This window comes from Mytilus trossulus, chromosome 12, assembly GCF_036588685.1.
Source record: "Mytilus trossulus isolate FHL-02 chromosome 12, PNRI_Mtr1.1.1.hap1, whole genome shotgun sequence".
In the NCBI taxonomy this organism is placed as follows: Eukaryota; Metazoa; Mollusca; class Bivalvia; order Mytilida; family Mytilidae; genus Mytilus; species Mytilus trossulus.
In genome coordinates, this window is record NC_086384.1 from 21700820 (window position 1) to 21723429 (window position 22610).

Below are 22610 nucleotides of genomic sequence, written 5' to 3' on the forward strand. Positions count from 1 at the left end.
TTGTGTATAAGTTTCTTAACATTTGGTTGAGGCAAACTAAAGTTAAGAAATCGAATCCAATTTTGGAACGTACAGACGGACGGACCTATGTATGTACGTATGTATAGACGGACAAGCAAACAACTTACATGCTCGCTCCGGTACAGAGAGGACGTATGCATGCTTTTTACTACAAACGTGGAACACAAAAAATAGTTGAATATTGTAAGAGTAGAAATTATTGATGTGTAAACTTGGCTGCTGACTTTCAAAATTTACATAAACGTCCATTTTTTTCAACCCTTTAGTTGTAAAATAAATGTTATGCAGTAAAAAGTAGTACCATGTATATTATTATTTAGAACATTGAGTAAACTGGTGCATATTGTACACTGATTGTAAAATTGATCTACATGTTGATATTTTTCAACTGGGATCGTCAGGACAGGGGGTGATGACTTTTGGTTCTTTTATAGTTTTATTTTCAATCTAACACAGAAGATGAATATATCATAAAAAATAGAATAATAACATATCTATCTTTCGGCAATTCGAAAAACTGATAGGAGTCTAGTGGTTTTAGTCATTTTGTTCAATAGATATAGGAAGATGTGGTGTGAGTGCCAATGAGACAACTCTCCATCCAAATAACAATTTAAAAATTAAACCATTATAGGTTAAAGTACGGCCTTCAACACGGAGCCTTGGCTCACACCGAACAACAAGCTATAAAGGGCCCCAAAATTACTAGTGTAAAACCATTCAAACGGGCAATGCATGTATCATAAGTAAGAAGGTGTGGTATGGTTGACAATAGGACAACTCTCCACTCAAAAGACCCAAATGACAAAGAAATTAACAACCGTACGGCCTTCAACACGAGCAAAGCCCATACCGCATTGTCAGTTATAAAATGCTCCGAATTAACAATGTTGAACGATTCAAGCGAGATAACCAACAGCCTAATATATGGAAAAAAAATAACCAAAAAACAAATATGTAACACATAAGCAAATAATAACCACTTTATAACAGTAGTCGATTTCACCCAAAAAATACGACTAAGAATGATCGTAAGGTATACTGAATTGTTCATGACTTACGATCAATCTTAGTCGTAAGTTTTTTTTTGTGAAACTGACTCCATGCTCCAGACTTGGGACAGGCACATACATATATAGAGAATGTGGCAGGTTTAACGTGTTAGCAGGATCTGAAACCTCACCCTTACTATAACAGTAAAACATAAGGACAAACTATAAAAATCAGTTTAAAAAAAAGGCTAAGATCAATAAAAATACAAATTTTGCAAATAAGTGGACGTGGCTGGGTACAATTGTACATTCCAAAAACAAATAATCACTGAATCGTTTTGTTCCTCATTATCTAATCGGTGCAAGATGTGCTTCACTTGAGTAAGGAAATGTTTAATCTACATCCCTTAAAAAGATACACAAAATACAAGTTTAATATATATTTAAATTTGTCTAAAATTGGAATGGACTGGATAGGGAATGTGTCAAAATGTCGTGAATTTATTTCTTTTACAAAAATTAGTTATGTTCTCCTCTTATCGATTAACAATTCGCACACATAGCAGCTTCTCCTTTTATTTTATATAAGAGAAAAGATTCTTAAAAAGAAAAAGTGACGAGAAATAAAATAAAATGAAATAGTCACAGAAAAGATAGTAATTATAATTTAATAACTGAAAATTTTATCATACATATGTTATAATGTGAGCTTTTAGCAAGTTACAGCTGATCAGCTTATATACCAGAGAAGACGCATGGATTTTCGTTTTAAAAAATTAAGCATGCATCTGTAATGTATCTTCGGATTTTGAAAATCGTATATTGTTGAGACTATTAATGGTGTCATATTTGACTTTGTATTTTTTCAAAGGTTTATAATATTTGCATACACTTAATTAAAGTTTCTAAATTAAATCTAATCCTTGCAGTATTTCATTTTAATACATTCACATATTTAACATTTTTATAGTAAATTTAATGAATGAAGAGTTTTGTTTCTTTAAAAATTATTTTAAAAAAATATTTCAAATAATTTTCTGTATAATCCATTGACAGGGGAGGTATTCTCGGTTCTAATTTTGTTTTCATGTGAAATCGATTTAAATTTCCAGTTGCCATTTACGTTCTATGTACACGGATAAAAAGGGTTATAGTTTGTTAGGGGCTTTATTCATTTAGTGTTGTTGAATGTACAGTTTGCTGGTTGTTCTTTGACAACACTGCCACTGTCACTATAAATAAATGATGCAAAATCACACGTTCCTTTACTTTGCCCGATTTAAAAAAAAACGTAATTATGATTAAGAACGTAAAAGCATTTTACCTTCCCGGCATTGAAGTTTTGTAACCCAATCAAGATCACCTGAGCTAAAATAAGACGTTCGAGCAGTTCGGAAATACAAGTTCGTTCCGGTCGTTGGTTCGCATATTATTGACGTTTCCGTAAAGGTGGCACGGTAGTATTTGTATTCCAGAATTTAGGTTGCTCTTTTGTGTACCCTACTTAGGTTAATGTATCTAAACAGTGCGATTGGACAAAAAATACAGTATCAACTGAACTTACTTTCCCAAACTGAGGGTTGAATCAGGTGTAGAAAAATATGAAATAATTTTACATACTGATGAAAATGAATTTTTGAGAATTTTTTTAAATTTTGTATTCACTGCACCATAAAAGACCTAAAAGTACTAGTGGCCTAAGGTTTTTAAAAATAGCAAAAAAAGTAAACGGTCATGATACATATTCAAATTCATTTCTGAATAGTAAAATGAAAGTACTTCAGTTGACTGTGAATGTAGAATTTTTTGCAGTGTTAGAAAGTGGTGAAAATTCTAAAAAGGCTATCATTATCCCTTATGGGCCAGGAAATACTACCGTGCCACCTTAAGACAAGAAATTTTCAGTGTAGAATTATTGAATTTTGAACATGAGCGGACGCGAGTACCACGAATATATTTAAAACAGTGAATTATTTCCTTACAACAAACAACACATTGAAATATCTTCTTGGTACTCGCGTCCGCTCATAGTTAAAAATTGCTTAAACGGACGGAAAAACTTCGAATTTTTATAAAATTTACGTTTTTTCATGAGAAAGAGAGAGGTATTCATTATTTTTTTCACACGGAATAAGAAAAGTTATATTGATTTTTTGTTAGATGAGACACTAGTATTCTCTTTAGAAATAGTCAAGTTTCTTGGATATAATGCATTCTAATTTCAACGAAAATAGGGGACCAGTTGCAATAGCTTATCGTACCTTGTCCTTTTAAAGAAAATACCATTGTATTCTTGTAATTATCGATGTATTTCAATGAAACTAGTTTTGTTGAGATGCCGTGACACACTCAGCCTTATTCATCAATATTTATGACGAATCAAAAGTAAGGGACAAGTAAAGCGAAATCTTTCGAAGGTTTTATGAAATTTCAATTGTTTCTCAATCTAATTGAGTTAACTATGAAAATTTTACAAAACTCATAGAACACGGAAATTTCTATCAAACTGTTGTAACCATTGTAGGTTTAACAGTTACCTATAGTTGATAAAAAAAATTGATGTCTGAGTAGAAAGCTGATGAATCAGGGGTAGGTCAAAGAACGTCTCGTCTTTTCTTCCAAAAAAATGTTCGTCTGAAGGTACCAAGACCTTGCTAAAAAATTGTCCGCATCAACTTCACAAAATATTACACGATGGTTTTGAAGTAAAGATTCTGGAACATTACATTCTTTGTCATCTTAGTAACGTTTTATAATATTCCTGTATTTGTCTTTAATATATGAATATAACTGTTACTGTTTAGTCTATTTCTTATGATATCCTTTCGACGTGCACGTGGCTCTGAACAGATGCATCCCGCCTTTGTGTTATTGTGCTATATTAACTGTTTGTTTTCTTGTCTTTCATTTTTGCTAATGTGTTTTGTCTATTTGTCTTTTTGTGTTTCTTTGTTACATGTTTGTTAGTTTTTATAGCGATTAAGATTATACCGCAATGTTGACTGTTGTGTCCGTATTTGTACATTTTTACCTTAAATGGCTGTTTGTTTTGTTCGCACATCGTTGTTAACGGAATTTTATGCTAGATACAAAACCAGGTTTAAACCACCATTTTCTACGGGCGTATGACATTTGCGCCGATTTTGAAAATTCTATTTTTTTTCAGTTGCGTCGATTTAATTTTTTCACTGCGCCGATTTTATATTTGCTCCTAATTAGATTTACAGGTAAGTTAAAGGGAAACTCTGCCAAAAAATGAATCATTGATATCTTGTTCTTCAAGCACGAAAAAAAACCATGTTCATCAATAAAATTGTTTTATTCTGTATGTAAAGAGATCAAAATCGATCAGTTCTTGGAAATCGACATCTTGTCGGCATGTCCGATATAAAATGTCACGTGATTTCTGGTGATATCTATAGACCACAAAGAACAAACAGATTCGTGTATTACCGACCGTACGTTATCATTAATCAATTGCCGTAGACGTCATATACAATGTTCAAATGTCTTGCTAAGTGTAGGGTTGTTCTGTCAAACAAGGTTGTGACAAAAATGTGACATAGTTTTTTCCGATCCCACAAAACAAGAAAGACATGCATGGTTGTGCAGCCTGAAACTAATAGCAAAAAGTTTCATCTATATAGAGCAAGCTTAAGTTGGGATGTGAAGACCATTTAAACAATCTTTTTTCGAGGGAGATTGGTAATTATATTCTTTTAATAACAAAATAACCTAGCAGTGCTGATAGGTTATAGATATTTCATATCTTTTGGACAGTTTTGTTGTGTTTCGTAAATTATACCATAGCTTTTGTTGAAACTCCCGGCATTAACCGAGGGGTTTCAACAAAAACTATAATATAATTTACGAAACACCACAAAACTTTCCAAATAATATGAAATATCTGTTTTAACCTATTGTATCTTTCGCTGTTAAAAATTGTGTATTTCATATATTTTTGTTTGTTTACATCGAAATTATTGTTTTATGGAATGATCTACATTTGTACCTGATGATTTTGGAAATGCTAATTTCAGTCAGTTCAAAAATATTTTAAAATCATGGAATGGGAGTGAATGTAAGTGTTCAATTTGTGCAGACTTTTAGTTTATATTCACTTTTGTATAATAAATCTTGTTAAATTTTATTATACAAAAGTTTACAAAAGGTATTACACAAATATTACTGTCAACTTAACTGTCAAAATATGAGTCCAATTTGTATCCGGAAATCTTTTGGAATCCAATCTGAATATTACGTTCACTATACTAAGGTCACAATCCAGTATGATGCAGTTTGTAGAATAAAAGTGTCAATCCAAATGCTGTGAATACTAATGTTTATCGATGTCTAAGTCTAAGTCTAACTCTGAGAGTTTAACTTTAGTGATTGTATATATATATAGTTGTCACGGAAAACTCTAGAACACTCTATAAATGGAAAGTTCTAGAGAAGTATAACGGAAGTTTCTATAAAAAGGTAGAAGTTTAAATTACGCATCTTTTATAAGGATCATTATAGAATAATCAAATAGAAAGTTCCAATCATTCCATAAGTATCTGTGAATGTTCCAGTGATTTCTAAACTGCACAGTTATAGGATTATTTGGTAAACAACTATCAGGCCATACAACACAAATTAGGCCAACATAAATAAATACAATAATTACAATATCATAACACCTCCCCCTTAAAAGAAGTTTTAGTGTAACAAAAACTTATCATGAATAATATGAACAAAAATATATAATATATACAAATTGATTTAATAAGCTCTAGATAAAGCATCTGCTATTTCATTATCTTTACCCTTAATATGTTTTACAATTACATCATATTCCTGTAACAATAAACTCCACCTAGTCAAACTCTGATTCTTGATCCTCATTTTATGCATGAAGGTGAGAGGATTATGATCAGTATAAACAAGAATAGGATGCACAGTTGGATTCAAATTTTGACAGTTAAGTTGACAGTAATATTTGTGTAATACCTTTTGTAAACCTTTGTATAATAAATCTTGTTAAATTTTATTATTGATTTGTGTCTTTTGTTGGCTACAATTTAAAGGCGATTTCTGGCCGTAACATCAGCGACGCTCGAATCAAAAATGTTTACAGGGCCAAATAAATGACGAGGTTGAAGAGCATTGAGGACCGAAAATTCCTAAAAGTTTTGCCAAATACAGCTAAGGTAATCTATTCCTGAGGTAGAAAAATCAAAGTTTTGTTAACAGTTAATTTATAATTATGAACATATCAATGATAACTCAAGTTAACACAGAAGTGCTGACTACTGGGCCTGTGATACCCTCGGGGAATAAATCTCCACCAGCAGTGGCATCGACCCAGTCGTTGCAAATAAACTCATCATATCTATGATTAAAATTTTATAATTACGCCAGACGCGCATTTCATCTCAAACGGACTCATCAATGACGCTCGAATAAAAACAATGTTAAAAGCGCCAAATAAAGTACGAAGTTGAAGAGCATTCAGGACCAACAATTCCTAAAAGTTTGCCAAATACAGCTAAGATAATCTATTTCTGAGGTAGAAAAGCCTTAGTTTCTCAAAAATTCAAAGTTTTGTTAACAGTTAATTATGAACATATCAATGATAACCCAAGTCAACACAGAAGTGCTGACTACTGGGCTTGTGATACCCTCGGGGAAATAAATCTCCACCAGCAGTGGCATTGACCCAGTGGTTGCAAATAAACTCATCATAGATACAAGGATACAAAAATTATAATTACGCCAGACGCGCGTCCCGTCGCAAAAAGACGCTTGAATAAAAAAATGTTGAAAGGGCCAAATAAAGTACGAAGTTGAAGAGCATTGAGGACCAAAAATTCCTAAATGTTTTGCCAAATACAGCTAAGATTGATTTTAAGTCATGAATAATTCAGTATACTTATTACCGATCTTAGTCTCAAGTTATTTTGTGACACTGACGACAGGCTTTTAAATGCTACACGCCAAACGCACGTTCCGTCTTCAAAAGACTTGTTATTAATACGGTGAAGCTCGAATAAAAATAAAAAGGCCAAATCAAGTACAAAGTTGAAGATCATTGAAAACTCAAAAAAACGGATAGTTGGTCAAATGCAGCATGGTAATCTATGACTTGGGAAAACAATCGTTATTATTTCAAAAACATCAAAGTTTTGTAAAGGAGTAATACCACCAAATCATAGTACGTCACATCTGCTTGAATACGACAAAAGTATTACCTTGAATTTGACAGTTATATGAAATTAATCTTACATTTCGTTGCAGTATCATATATGTGATTCATGAACATATGTCTTGGGTGTTTGAAAGGACCATTATTTTTCAATTCTGTGTTTCTATAGAAACAAAAAAATTGGAAACTTGTGATTACATGGTTACTAAAGGTTGTGGACAGTAAAAAGGTGTTGAAAATGTGATTGGTTAACTTCCAGTGATGATTATGTTCTTATATTGTCTATAGTACTGGACAGGATAAAACTTTACTCATGCCAAGAACACATATTATAAGAAGCTACACATGCACCTTTAACTGTATGTGTGTACTTTCATTTTTTCTCAAATTTCATGCTATTAAAATGAAATATTACAAAAAAATAAATATTCTGAGTGGATTAAGTCTCAACAACACATTTAATGAGTAAATTGCCTTGAAAAGGGACTTTTTTTATGAATATTAGGAGACATTACAAGTAACACTCAGAGGTTTAGGGTTTCTCGGACCTTTTTCTCCTTATTTCTGATATTTTGCTTTAATAGAAAACTTATTCCTAAGTAATACTTTGATAAATACATATTTATTACATGTATTAGCAAATGAAATAATTTTGAAGCATTAACAACAAATTATTCACTAAAAGGGAAGCTTTTGGAATTTTGGATCGTCAATGCTCCTCAACTTTGTACTTGTTTGCCTTTCTAACTATTTTGATCTCAGATTCACTGGTGAGACTTGTTAAGACGAAACGAGCTTCTGGCGTATCACATTATAAGCCTGTTACCTTTGATAACTATTTATATCTCTCTAAGGAACGCGGCGTAAATTCATGTTTTACGTAAGAACTTATTGAAACCTCAAAGGAGTCGATACACTTTTATATGGATAGTTTATTCGGCTTGAATACTTCGATTACTCATTTATTATAATATTTCTTCTATAAATGAGTGAAAGTTACCACAGATGTTTCTATTAATTGGCCAAGAAAGTTAACATTTTGAGGACATGACCTGTATAAAATTTGTAGCGAGAAATTCCCGCACCCGGAGGCGTCCTTCAGCTGGCCCCTAAACAAATATATACTAGTTCAGTGATAATGAACGCCATACTAATTTCCAAATTGTACACAAGAAACTAAAATCAAAATAATACAAGACTAACAAAGGCCAGAGGCTCCTGACTTGGGACAGACGCAAAAATGCGGCGGGGTTAAACATGGCATGCATGTTTGTGATATCTCAACCCTCCCCCTATACCTCTAACCAATGTTGAAAAGTAAACGCATAACAATACGCACATTAAAATTCAGTTCAAGAGAAGTCCGAGTCTGATGTCAGAAGATGTAACCAAAGAAAATAAACAAAATGACAATAATACATAAATAACAACAGACTTCTAGCAGTTAACTGACATGCCAGCTCCAGACTTCAATTAAACTGACTGAAATATTATGATTTCATCATAATTATGAACATCAAGCACAATCCTTCCCGTTAGGGGTTTAGTATCATACCATCATAACATATATGAGAAGAAAATAACCCGTGTCATGCCAACAACTGTTTTTAGAATAAATGTGTTTAGTTCCGACGCAAAGACCTTATCAGTGACTCAATATTAACGCCAAAATATGCAATCTTTAATGACTTGACAACAGTATCGTAATTATATCCCTTCTTAATAAGTCTATTCAAAGATGTTGTATGAGTGTCAATTTGACAACCTTTCTTGCAAGTCATAAATTTACGCTTTTAGAATTACAGTTTGTCCTTTGGCATTATAAGGCTTGTCTGTGAGGATTCCTGGCGAAATTTGACTTTTAATAATCAACTACACCGTATCAACTATAGAGTTTGTACCCATTTCAGATTAAAAAATTTAAAAAAAACTTCTTGATTTCGTAGAATTGAATATGTCTGAAACTGATCATTCTTTCCTTTACAATTGTTGTCTCCGAAAAGAGTGGAATGTTTCAATTTGAATGATTAATTATAAAAAAAAGAAAGATGTGGTATGATTGCCAAAGAGACAATTCTTCTCATGAGATCAAAATGTCACAGAAATTAACATCTATAGGTTACCGTAATGACTGCTTCTTCACTTTGTTTGCATGTTACCCATACTATCACGTATACATTGAGTACATTCACATTGGTTTGCACTTCACAATTTTTGAATAAGCATTCCGTTACAAGTAAGACTAAGCCTTGCACGACGGAGGATGCACATTTCGATTTAGGTTTACATAATATTAGATCAGAAACGAAATAATGAAGTAAATCGTAAAATTTAATCGCATTATGATTTAGAGTTACTGTTAAAAAAACATGTATACTAATTATGTTTCTTTAAGATCCTGCCCCGAGCCGATAGACATGTTCTAATTAATTTTATGTTTATAGGATTAACAATAGCAATCAATATACTGGACAATTGATCTGTCAAATTAATTACTACGACTAAAAATCTTAAATAAAACATAACTTTAAATATTTTTATTTCAAATTTATATCTAATCTATCAAAATTCAGGGAAAAAATCCGGTTAACCGGTTAGCGATTTTGGTATTCTGTATTTGGTCGTTCGACCGGTTAACCGGTTAACCGGTTAATCGTTGACAACACTACTTTATACCCGTTTTATCCGGTACGCTTCCGTTAGGATTCCGTTTTATGCGGTACTCGTCCGTTGGATTTACGTTCGACATCCGCTCTGTCCGGTACATTTCCGTTTCTCGTACGTTGCATATCCGGTGTGTGTGTGTGTGTGTGTCCATTATGTATTCGTTACGCGTCCGTTTTACATCAACGGACTCTCAACAGATAACAATTTTGTCAACGGACAACTTTTATTTTCCTACGTGAGTCGTCCGTTTGTGCTATCTTGTAAAAGAGGGACGAAAGATACCAAAGGGACAGTCAAACTCATAAATCTAAAACAAACTGACAACGCCATTACGGGGCGCCGAATGGGACTCTTGTGGTTTTGTACAAAATTCAATTCTGTCATAACAAAATCATTTGTGTCTTACAAAACTATGTGCTACAGACTTGTTTTGTGAGAACTTCAATTTTGTGATGACAAAATTCATTTTTGTCATGACAAAATTCATTTTTGTAGACAAAATTCATATTTGTCATGACAAAAGTCAATTTTGTCTTAAAGGTATGCAAATATAAACATATTTGCATACAAAATTGACTTTTGTTACCTGATATGGAAATTAAATCACAAAAGTCAATTGTGTACGGTAAGATTCAATTTTGTGAGACAAAATTGACTTTTGTGAAACAAAATTAACTTTTGTGAGACAAAATTGACTTTTGTGAGACAAAATTCAATTTTGTCATTTTTGTTGAGACAAAATTCAATTTTGTCATTTTTGTTGAGACAAAATTCAATTTTGTCATTTTTGTTGAGACAAAATTCAATTTTGTTAATTTTGTTGAGACAAAAGTCAATTTTGTAAATTTTGTTGAGACAAAAGTCAATTTTGTTAATTTTGTTGAGACAAAAGTCAATTTTGTCAATTTTGTTGAGACAAAAGTCAATTTTGTCAATTTTGTTGAGACAAAAGTCAATTTTGTCAATTTTGTTGAGACAAAAGTCAATTTTGTGACGACAAAATTCAATTTTGTAACAACAAAATTGACTTTTATGAGACAAAATTTACTTTCGTGAGACAAAATTGACTTTCGTGAGACAAAAATCAATTTTGTTGAGACAAAATTCAATTTTGTCAATTTTGTTGAGACAAAATTCAATTTTGTTAATTTTGTTGAGACAAAATTCAATTTTGTCAATTTTGTTGAGACAAAAGTCAATTTTGTCAATTTTGTTGAGACAAAAGTCAATTTTGTCAATTTTGTGTAACAAAAGTCAATTTTGTGTAACAAAAGTCAATTTTGTGTAACATAAGTCAATTTTGTGTAACAAAAGTAATTTTTGTGTAACAAAAGTCAATTTTGTGTAACAAAAGTCGATTTTGTATGCAAATTTGTTCACAGAAACCAAACTAAACTAATTTAGATACAAAATTGACTTTTGTCGCTCAATTTTCAAATTAGGTAACAAAAGTCAAGTCTGTGTAACAAAAATGAAGTTTGTCATGACAAAAGTGACTTTTGTCCGCTGATAGATAATTTTGTATGACAAAATTTCAAATTTGTAGTATGATACAAATTTTGTTAAACTGAACTCATTTTTGTTGAACAAAAGTCACTTTTGTCCGTACAAAATTGAATTTTGAGTACAAAACCACAAGAGTCCCATTCGGCGCCCCGTAGCCATGGCTAAAAATGAAAAAGACAAACAGAAAAACAATAGTACACGTGACACAAGAAAACTAAAGAATAAACAACACGAACCCCACCAAAAACTAGGTTGTAATAGTGGAGCAGCGAATGTTGAAAAAGTCTATCGATTATTCAGCTTTATAAAAATGTTTGTCGTAAATATAAAATTTGGTACAAATGACTTTAAAAATAGCCTTAACTGACGTTACCCAATTTGAATCAAATACCCTACTGCTAATTCGGTAGACAAACATACAAATGTTATAAACGCGTTCTAAAAAATTCATTTGTGAACGACATTGATAAATACAGTAATTCCTGAACTTCATACAATGTAAGGGCATTTCTAAATAGTCATATACAGGGGCGGATCCAGGATTTGAGATTAGGTGGGGGCGTAATTCTTATTTTGCCCAGCGGAGCGATTGAGGTTAAATTATTGAAATATTATTCTAAAGGGGTGCAATATTCCAACTATTGTGAGATAAAATTAGAGAGAAATTAAAAGTTTCATGCAAAAACCGTCTAAATCCACTCTTGACAACAATCTACAATCACTAGTGACTGACTGACGGATGGACGTACAGAGGTATAACAATATGTTCCTTTTCCGTGAAGAACCTTGGAGTTATGATGGCGAGGTCTGCTTCAAATTAGAAAAATCTACAACAATCTCCTAACACCCCTTATTTACGCACTTAGATATTCATATTGCATATACGAGTTTATAAAGCTGACGCAAAAAAAACAACAAAAACAGAAATGTAAGATCATGCGAACATTTATCTTGATTTTATGTTCCTATGCAAACCAATCAAAACACAACCACTTGTTGTAAAATGATCTATATAGCAATATCAGGTTATAAATATCTCATCTAATCCTTGAAAGACATGGTCCTGGTAGTTGTGATAAAAAGAAATACAGAAACATCACAACAATAAATAACCCTTATTTGCACATCGTCAATGTGTCTAAGCCAATTGTAGATGGTTTCAACAATGTGTAATGAAACCGGTTCACTTAAGAATAACTTTAACATTCCATATATTATGAAAATACATAACATATCTAAAGGTTGAGGATGAACACGGATGCGGCCACTTTTATTTTTGACAAAAACCATCTGAAAAGTGACATTTTTCGGCATATTTGGTCGATTTTATATATAACACCAGCTCCTACGAACATGGTTAGGACGATGGAAATGTGAAGAGTTGACAGATAGACGGGCTGACCGACGGCAGCAAAGTGAGACGAGATATATCACAACAGCTCACCTGACCAATACTATAGCAAAAGATTTTGCAAATGAAAATTTCTACTTTTCTGCGTGATTTTTAATCGCTAACATAATATCCGTTTTTACTTTTTTGATTTTCGGAGGTCGTGCCAGACTTTATATATACTGTGTTTGCCACAAACCACTCAAATCAGAATGGAGATGCATTTACGAAGTAATGTTTATTGTCTGGGAATCCCATGCATGTAATACGGTACAGGAGTTGGCAAAAAATTTTGGTTGCAAGTAAGAAATATATAAAGACAGAGATACAATTTATGAACTAACCTTTCGCTTGAGCAGTGTTTCTATCTTTCATTAAGGACATTAAGAAAGAATCTCACCAGGATTGTTTTCATGGCTGTGCCATGATGAAATTGTGAAAGTGAGTAAGGGTTATGGATGTTTTGGAACTTTGATTACCAAAGAAATTGATTATAAAAACCGCAAATACAATGTAACAATTGTTTGTTCTTCAACTGCAAAAAAAAAACTATTCTATTTGTAATTAAACACAGATCCGCGTTTGACACTTTCCTTTGAAGTATATAATATTCATAGAACTTAAATAAATCGCAGGGTAGGTGATTAGGGCTAATTAGTAATCAGTTGATTCTGTTAAACTGACTGTTTGATATACTTTGAATGTTAAAAAAGATTGAATGGTCTCTTCTACTACATTAATAGGTTAAAGACAACCCATGCTTTCTAAAGTTTAGGGGGGCGCACTCCCGCCACGCCATCGCCTAAATGCGCCCCTGCTATATGCAAAGCACAATGCATTTGAAAATAAATAAATTTTGTGTATTAACTGTCTTCTGATTGGTTAAAATTATTAGTTTTATTTTCAATGTTGTCAATTTTAATGGCGACACGCCCACTCTGACGTTGTGTATTCATACGCCAACATGTGTGTACGTTGTTATTGTCAAGATAAATAATATAAAAAATTCTTTGAGCCTCATTTTTGATAGAAATTTATTTATAATAAATGGCAATAATTTATTTTGATTTTATTGAACCATAAAACTAATTTTTGACTGTTCACATTTTACACAATCCGCTTCGCGGATTATTCAAGTCAAAAAATAGTTTTATGGTTCAATTATATATAAATATACTAAATAAATAAATGATTTCGAAAATACATTGAAGGTATAAAAAGTCATGAGAATTCCGAATGCAATAAGGTTCTATCCGGGCACTCTGGTTCTAAACCCTGGTTCCATCTGGGTTGTTTGGTTCTGAACCTTGGTTCTTTGGTTCGAAACCATGGTAACTGGTTCAACATCCGGGTTGTTTGGTTATAGCAACCCGAATTCCTGGTTCCATCTGGGTTCTTTTCTAGATTATTCTAATGTTCCCGTTGAACTTGAAGAAGATAACCACAAGTATCCGAATAAAAAGGTAAAGTAGGTCAAAGACGCTAAAATCGTGTTATAACATTAAACATTTCAGGATCGACGGTAAAAGAAGCTGTAAGGTATTTATTTTCTCATTCTAATGATTAGGAAACTAGATAAAAAAAACATTGTTTAGATTTTAAAAATAAATCGAAATGGTACATTATATCGAACATTATTTTATTTAATTCAGTCGTTCTGTTTTTATTTATTTCCGTTATTATTTCTAGACGTTTTAAAACAACAAAATTTGGAGACCTGTCGTTCAATTAGCCAACGATATATGCATCTAGCCACTTCACCAGTTGACGACTTGCATATATATTTAAATGCACATTTAAAGTTCGAATGCATTTTATTTAATAGCTGCTTTGCAATAATGTCAGATTTGATAGAAATACGTGTGAAGTATATATGTAACAAATCGTTTTGTTCAAAACGGAATCTTAAAAGACATATAACAAGAATGTGTCCAAAGTACACGGATGCCTCACTGGCGCTATCATTTTCCGTGTTCCATGGATCGTGAAATAGGGGTCAAAAGTCTAATTAAGCTTTGAAATTAGAAAGATCATATGATAAGCAACAAGTGTACTAAGTTTCAAGTTGATTGCAATTCATCTTCATCAAAAACTATCTTGACCAACAACTTTAACCTGCGGACGAACGAACGGACGGACGAACGAACGGAGCCACATACCAGAAAACATAATGCCCCTCTCCTATCGTAGGTGGGGCACAAAAAGAAAGTGATGATCAATTTAAGTTTAATTGAAAAATAAGTTATAAAATATAACAAAAAGGTATAGGTACAATAAATTTGTCAAATTTGATACTACTTGTGAAATTAAGGCATGCATATAATCATGATAGGCCAAAAAGAATCAAATCAAAATGAAGATTGAATATTTTTATAATAAAATTGTGTGTGTGTGTGTTAATGACAGTGCTGGTGGAAAGCGTAGCAGAACCACACTAGTCAGAACTTATGTGTTGGTACCATAGAAAAGGGGCATCAACTGGGGAGTTAAACTAGTCCGTTCGTCCCGAACGTCCATAAAAAAAGGGTTCCGTTGTTTTAACTTTAGTTGTCTCAACCAAATACTACAAAACTTATACACAAAATAAAAAGAAGATGTGTCATGAGTGCCAATAAGAACACTCCACAAAAGACTAAATGACACAGAAATTAACAGCTATAAGTCACCCTACGGCCTTCGACAATGAGCAAAGTCCGTACCGCATAGTCAGTAATAAAAAGCACCGAGAAAAGAAACGGACAAATTATGTACAAAAAATGAAAAAAAAAACCAAATATGTAACACATAAACAAATGACAATTCATGAATTAGAGTCTCCTGACTTGGGACAGGTACATACAAACAGAATGCGGCGGATTAAACCTGCTAGCAGTATCCCCACCCTTCACCTCATGTTGCATGAGCGCCAAAGAATTAAGAACTCTCCACAAGAGACCAGGTAACACAGAAATTAACAACTATATGTCACCATACGGCCTTCAACAATGAGCAAATATGTATAGAAGATGTCGTATGAGTGTCAATGAGACAAATCTCTATCCAAATAACAATTTATAAAAGTAAACCATTATAGGTCAATGTACGGCCTTCATACGGAGCCTTGGATGAAGTTTGAAAAAAATAGGTAGGACAGGAGTTTTGAGTTAAAAAAAAAAAAGGCAGGATGAGACACTTGCAAAAAAAAAGTCAGGACGACAATTTTGGTAAAAAAATGTCAGGATAAACTAAAAAAAAAGGCAGGACCGAACAGAGTGAAAAATAAAAAAGGCAGGACAGAGATTACAGCTAAAAAAAAATGCAAAATTTTTCATCCTAGCCCCCCCCTAAAAATCAAATGGTAGCTCCCTTAGGACAGGTGCAAACATTTGCCGCCGGATGAAACAATATTATAACATCACAACATAGAAAAAAAACACGATAAAACGAAATTCAAACGAGGAAAGAAATTGACAAATGTATAGGTCACTGACTTGCGACAGGCACATGCATACAAATAGTGCGGGGTTGAACATGTTAGCGGGGTCTCCACCATCTCCCTAACCTGAGACAATGGTTATTTCCACATACAAAATATAATGAATTTAAAATTTGGTAGCGTCACTTTTACCGTTCAAGAGTTATCATGTTGCTTTAAAACATAGAAAATGCTGAATTTGCGTTTTCGTTCTTATAAATAAGTTTGACTCAATCAAATTTTATAAACCTTATACGTAATGCTTATTACCTCACAACACAGTTCTTTCAAGTTCGATATTGGGTGGTGTTACTGTTCAAGAGTTATTAAATATAAGAAGTTGGTACTAGTACTAATGATACAAATATCAACACGTAGACTAAAGATAGGAAAGATGCTTAATCTATAGTTTCTGTTCTTTAACTTTAGTTTGCCTCACCAAATGTTTAAAAACTTATACACAATGCATAGGTCAGTTAACAGTCCCACTTACGTGAATCCTGTTTCTATATGTGGAGTTTACTTGTGTTTTCTTTTCACAAGCAGGGACATCTGTGGCCCATAGACATATTGAACATTTATTTCAGTAAACGGTTTATTTACTTTCTTTGGATTCTACTTCTACTAGAATTAACTTGCATATTTTTTTTAAGGTTTGAGGTGCAGTTTGATAACAGACAGTGACCAGCATAAAAAAGTGTTTCACTAGATTGAGCTCTTTGTCTAAGTGTACTTTAAAGGTTCTTCGCACTGAGTTCAGTTTATTGATATGCGTATACCTTCATATGATTTTTAAGATGCTTAAACAAGACTCACCATCTTATGACAATACATCTTCATGTTACATATTCAGAAGCAAGGTCAATTTATAATAATTTTTATACTTCTAGGTCAGGGTAATATACAAAGGACCACAATGTATCATGATGACACACGCCAAAGTGCATAGTCAAGATTCAAAAAGTCATAGTCTGGTCAGGAGTTTCATGCCAAAAAAAAAGCAGTCCTGCACGAAAGTTTATCACGTACCAATGTCTCATGGCATGATGCACTACACATGCCGAATACAGAAAACATGGGTCAGGGACAGAAACAGAAGACGTGTATCTAAACTCAATGGAACAGTGCTTGTATTTCAGCTCACTATATGCAAGTTCCTTCAACATAGAACATAAACCCTCGCAACAATTCAAAGTTAAAACCGTCTTTCACAAAAGTTTGAGCAGGATTTTTTGCAACGAATACCTTGCCACTGTTAATTGAAAATCGGATCGTGCAGTTATGTCAATAAATTAAAACGGTAAGATAAGACATTAAAACACTTTAGGTGGTATGGGAGTCTAAAATAAATGATAGAATTTGTTCGTACTTTGCCAAAACGTAGTATCTATTAACATATGTTGAAATAAAACATAAAAATGATAGGTCACCGCACATTTTCTCAAGCTACAGGACGCGACAAAATGACACATTTTGTAAGGATTATACAGGAAAAACACACCATTTTGTGGTTTACAACTAAACAAAATGATAGAGTTGTTAAATACTTAGGGAAAAGATAGCTTTCAAACAATGCTTTGAGAATCTCAAAAGAAAAGATAGGGTCACTGTGAGTTTTTTTCCGGTTAAAATACAAAATTTCCGGTTAAAGTACAAGATAGAAAAATTCCATGTTGAATCCTTTAGAAAATGCACTATTTTACAGTTACCTCCCCCTAAAATAGCAATTTAAAAAAAATAAAAAATAATCAATTTTTGCAAAAATATTAATATTTATAAGTAATATTCTTATGAATTGGTTCTTTTAAATGAAAATTCATATTAAATATCTGCATTCCTGCATCAAATTTTGCTAACTTGATTATTTTCTAACCTTACCATGTGATATCACTATGGTAAACTGATAGAAACACTTGATGCAATCATGAAATTGAATATATGCAACAATACGACGAAAACAATACTAGATAGAGTAAGAAACAATTGAAAGTAATTATACATACGAACTTTTTATCATAGTGCACAAACTAGGAACCGTAGTTTTCATTCGTTTGATTCATTTAAAATGTACGCTCCCGTTAAACAATGGAAATTAACGCTGTATATTTATATAAACGATCAATCTTGTAAATTCAAAATAAATAAAAGCCATTCATTTAATGGCTGAAAATAACACTGAAAAAATCATCCTTTTTCACCTAGCATTATTTGCACGTGCAGTTTATTTGTATTTTAAAGGCACAGCAGTAAAGCCGCCTTATAATACTTCAATCGACCCGATTTACTTTTTGAAGTTAATTCCTAATAAAATAGATATTTGGCTAAATATCTGCTTTTTATCCAGATTTCAAGTCCGTATATTTGTCACAGACTAACCGATATTGTTGTGGTTTCTAGTTATAGTCCATTTTTAGTTTTATGTTTAGTTATTTGAATGAATTCTGCAATGAAACAGCATTACCCGTATTTAGGTATCATATGTCATGTAACACAAGTAAGCAGAATTTAAAATCAGTATCATGTTTTTCTGCTGAAAAGGAAACACCAGATATAAATTCCGATTTATCTAATGCTTTGGTGCCTGAAAATATTGAGCACAATACTTCAAAGTGTATTATTGTCTCACAAAAAGGATAAACACATTTTTCAATTTCATTTGCTTAAAGGTTAGTCAATCTCAAAGATGCTGCTGTTAGAGCATGCGCTGAAGTGATTTATCGAATAGAGCGAGATAATTTGCTCAATAATGTAATGTATCACGCACATGTCTGACCACATACTTGACATATAGACAAAATCCACTGATAAATCAGCGTATGTTTTGGCATTTGAAAGAGTATTTGAAATTATAGACAGAGGACTTATTCGTGACAACAAGTCTCTTATATTGTCACCACTTTTGACAATGTACCAGTCTTTTTTACCTGATACAGTAAGCAAGACATACCGTAATTCCTCTAAACTTGAGGCTTAACTTGAAAAGCACTATAGGGAAGCCGTTATGTGTTTTGCTCAACAAGGACAAGGTAAATCTAGTATTGTATTTGCTTGCGATATTTCCATTACGCTGTTAAAGTAGCGAATAAAATCGAAGCAAAGTTGAATTGCTTGAGATAAAAGCCGACTAAAGTACATGTAGCTCCACCAAAACTTACAAACAAATCGATATGCATGTACTTTATGAAGTAGCCTCAATATAAAGACAAAAAATGGATTATTTTTATATATTTTATCATTATCATGCGAATGACGAAGTGTCGTTGGAAATGTCAGAAGCAATGTTGCCACCCTGTTTGATTACTTTTTTTGTTACTTGGCTTCTTGATAAAAAGTCTTTTGAAACATTTTCTTCGTTATCAAGGGATATATTGCATGACATTCGAAGAAAATGTGTTGCTCTCGCAGAGTGCCTGGTGTCAAATTGTAAAAACATAGTTAATTCATTTAGTCTTGGTCTTGTAGTACAGTTGTATCAAGAATTTAGATCAAAGTCTTTGATTGAAAATTCAAATGCACATGGTCTCTGCCTCAAGTATGACGAGGTTCGGAGGTTTTTGACTAGTGTAGCGAATGCTTTAATAACATAAATACAAAGTGTTTGGTGTATCCCGTTCGGTATAGCTAACTGTGTTTCCTTAATCCCAGAAGGTGTGGATAATATTGACATTAATACCGAAACGATTGACGGTAAAAACACATTTCACTCGATAGCGCGTGCTATATTCCAAAATTCAGTTCTACATGGAACACTCGGATTAAGTATCAGACAACGATTTGAACGGAAACAGGACAAATCTTAAGTCTATGGAAATATCCTTGCTGATGCAGTGCTTACTCTTTACGAAACCAAAAATAAGGGGCGAACCATCGCGACGTTAAAATACACTTGAACTATTAAACACTTTACATATCCAATCGGTCAGACTCCAGATATGTTGTGGGCTATTCTTAGAATAATATGCAGAGAGGGATCTGTCTTGCCACATGAATTGTCTAGATATTGTACCAAACAACTTGTTCAAATTTGAAATTTAGTCAACCCAAATTATTGGCTGCCAATATGCTTTTTGTTGGAAAACTGCACAAAATGACAAGTTAAAGTCAGTTTTCTTTTAGGGACAGACGGCTTCCGACTTTCTGCGAGATATAGTTTGTTCGTGAACGGGGAACAAAGCATGCCATACAACATGTGTTTGCAAAGTCCGGGATCCTCCTTGCACTGATTTATGTTTTTGTCAATATTAAGTTGTTGTAACAATGTCCAGACAGAATCAGTCGACATAGCTGATGACACAGATAAAATAACAAGAAAATAGGTCTTGTTGTAATATTTGATAACTTTATTTTAATTTGCTTAAATTTTGGAAGTTTCAACTGGTATGAAAATAAACCCATTATGGATACCAAAACGGTCATGTCGCATTTTTTCAATTTGTTTTACAACACGCTTGCACTTATTGGGTAATATATCACTTCAATAACTATATTATATGAAATGGTATCTTGTATTGAGATAGTTGGAAATCATTTAAAGAAAACTAAGTGACATGTTGAATCCTTGAAAACTGAAAGGAAATTTAACTGCACATCTTATTTGATTTATCAAATATGCATTTCGGATACTCTATGAAAAACTTTTATCCTAAAGTATCAAAGAAATGCTATTTGTCAATGTCAAATATCAAAGTTATTCTGTTTCAGTTTTTTTTTATTAGGCTTCATAATTTGTATACCACGAACTACCTTCAAAAAAGTTAAATTTCTCGTTGTTCTGACGTCCTGTGTAAATTTAAAAAAAATATTTTGTATGAATTAACGCATTTCCACATAATAATTTATTGAATAGATTATTAATTTTGAAAAATATCAATGGTATTGTTTCTCTTGATGAATATGCAAATTTTTTAATTGATGACCATTTCAGCTTTCCAATGAGCCATTAAAATCCCATGAGGTATTTAGGTAACTTATATAAATTTCTAAAATTGTCCTTTCCGCCGCTCCACTATAGGGTGTGACCAAGGCTTAAAGATTCAGCATATCAAAGAACCCCAAGAACTCAATTTTTTTTTAAATCAAATAAATTTCAATTTTGAACCCTTTAGAACACAATGTGGACCAATTTGATAAAGGGGACCAAACATCAAAAACCTTAATACATGGTTAGATTCGGCATATAAAAAAAATTCATATATTCGTTTTTTGTTGAAATTAAACAAAGTTAAATTTTGGACCACGATTTGGACCAAATTGGAAACTGGGCCCATATTCCAAAATATAAGTACATGTTATTCATGTTATTTATGTTTGATTCAGCATATCAAAGAACCACAATAATTCAATTTTTTGTTATAATCAAACTTAGTTTATTTGTTAACCCTTTGGACCATAATGAAGACCAATATAAAAACGGGACCAACAAATAAGAATCTAAATACAGTTAGATTTGGCGTATAAAAGAACCCAAAAACAATTTATGACATCAAATAAAGTATAATTTTGAACCATGTTAGCACCTAATTCCTAAACTGTTGGAACCAAAATTCCCAAAATCAATCCAAGCTTTCCTTTTGTGGTCATAAACCTTGTGTTAAAATTTTATTGATTTCTATTTACTTGATATACTTAAGTTATTATCCAGAAATCATCCGTCTTCGGACGACACGACGACGATGACGACGACGTCGTGATACCAATTTACGACCATTTTTTTGAATTTTTGCGGTCGTATAAAAATGAGGTGGAAGATGACAAAGGGATATTCATAAGCTAAGGACAAAATGAGAACGTCATGGCAAACATTCGATTAAGTATCTTGCTATTTATACTATAGACAACATGAATGCTGTCATTTAGAAAACACATTACCGGTAAACATATTTTTTTTGAAAGTAACTGCTTGTGAAGAGACCACCAAAGGTTTCGAAATCGTGATAAAAATGAGGTGGAGGATTATAAAGAAATATGCCTAAGCGAAGGCCAAATGACAACGCCTTGGCAAAAAAAATTCGAAAAATTACTTAAAAAACCAAGGACATTTTACAAACACAACATAGAAAACTAAATACTTAGCAACACGAATTCTCACCCAAAACCTGGGTTTTAAAATAGTTATAACTGTTTAAAAAATCATAGATGCATCGGCCAAGTTGACTGTCTAAACTTATGAAAATTGCCAAAAAATACCATTTTTAAAATTGCAAATACATGCTAGTAAGTACATTTAGAATAAAAAATCCCTATTAGTTTATATAATTCAGATATCTATTACAAAATGTAGGTATCTGTTTTTCTATATCATTTTTCTGCACCCGTCCTCAAAGCGTAAACTTATCAATTATCTTCTTACAACTTGTTTGTTATCTCAATTTAGTACATTAGTTACAGTAA